The sequence below is a fragment of the Panicum virgatum genome, chromosome 3K, assembly GCF_016808335.1.
Source record: "Panicum virgatum strain AP13 chromosome 3K, P.virgatum_v5, whole genome shotgun sequence".
NCBI classification, from domain to species: domain Eukaryota; kingdom Viridiplantae; phylum Streptophyta; class Magnoliopsida; order Poales; family Poaceae; genus Panicum; species Panicum virgatum.
In genome coordinates, this window is record NC_053138.1 from 9,590,287 (window position 1) to 9,591,717 (window position 1,431).

Here is a 1,431-nt window from a genome sequence, read left to right on the forward strand (position 1 = left end):
TTTTCTCAGAGAAATTGGGACTAGAGTTTATTAACAATTTCATAATGAAATGTTCTAATTCTTCAAAAAAATAATGAGAAGTTCTGATGCGTGAGATTGCGCTGTGTTAGAGACGAGACACTTTGGTATATATATATGAAGAAAGTAATTAGTGGTGCGTAATATGTCTCTGCCCTTCTGGTGATGTATAACATCTGTGTCTATTGAGGAAAAACAAAACTCTATGCTGCGTGCATTTGTAGAAGACGACAAACGACGATAGTAATTGACAACGAGGGCCAAATTTGTCCGGTTTTGACAGTTGGATGACCTATGTTGTCCGATTTCGTAGTTGAAGGTTGAAAATTAGGCTTTTACGATAGTTCGAGGGTGAAAATTGGACTTTTCCCTATATAAGAGGAGTGGTCAAATTTTAGATAAAAAAGTCAAACAAAATATAATTTGAAAAGGAGGGAGTACTACTAGTGTGAGGAAATTTTATTAGCAAACATAAATTTAGGTACACGTGATCACGCAAGCCTTATGCTCATTGTCCACACAAGTTCACACACTGCTAACTCATCGTACTATACGAGGTGATCGTGTACCCATACACGAGCATATACTGATCGATATACATGATGTCTCTCGCATCCATGGACGACGAAGATGCATGTCAGGACGGCGACGGCGACGGCCCGCCGGGCCTCTGGCGGAGGGCCCACATGCTCCTCTGCCTGATGATGAACTCCTCCGCCTGCCTGTCGATGTCATTGTCATCTCCTCCTCTCGCGGCGGCGCGACCGCCACCCCGTGGAGCAGTACGGACGCCGCCCCCGGGGACGGGGGGCCTGGCGCTGGGGACCTGGCTGATCAGGACCTGGTCGATCCTGTCCACCTTCTGCACCGCCACCTCCCCGGACGCCCTGGCAGCCACGGCGCCGGCGGCCGGAGCTGGACCCTTGCTCCAATGGAACATCTCCGTCTTGCTACCTATACTAGCCTAGCAAAAGCTGCCCTGGTTTTCTCGTTTGGATTTGGTTGGATGACGCAGATGGCAATCCATGGCCCTCCGTTTATATAGGGACGACCGATCCTCTTGGCTCTCAGATACTACCTCGGAGCAGACGTGTTTCCAGGTCAAGTCAATCACGCAGTCAGTCGCTTGATGCCATCGACGACGTCTGGCCGGTCGTCGTTGATCCGGCGATCACGTTCTCACGGATGGCTGGTTCGTTGTTGCCGCGGCTGCAAGGGCCGGGATATCAGAGACGCGAGGAGCAAGTTCGTCGCAGCCGGGGCGGCATCCTCGGTGGAATAGTCGATCCTTTATTTGGGTAAAGATAAAGTACATGAAGGCGTGTCGAGCATTTCATACTGTATTCTGTCAGCATGACATCTACAACGGTTAATGAAATTTCCTGTCTGAAAATGAGAGTGATAGAAAAAATG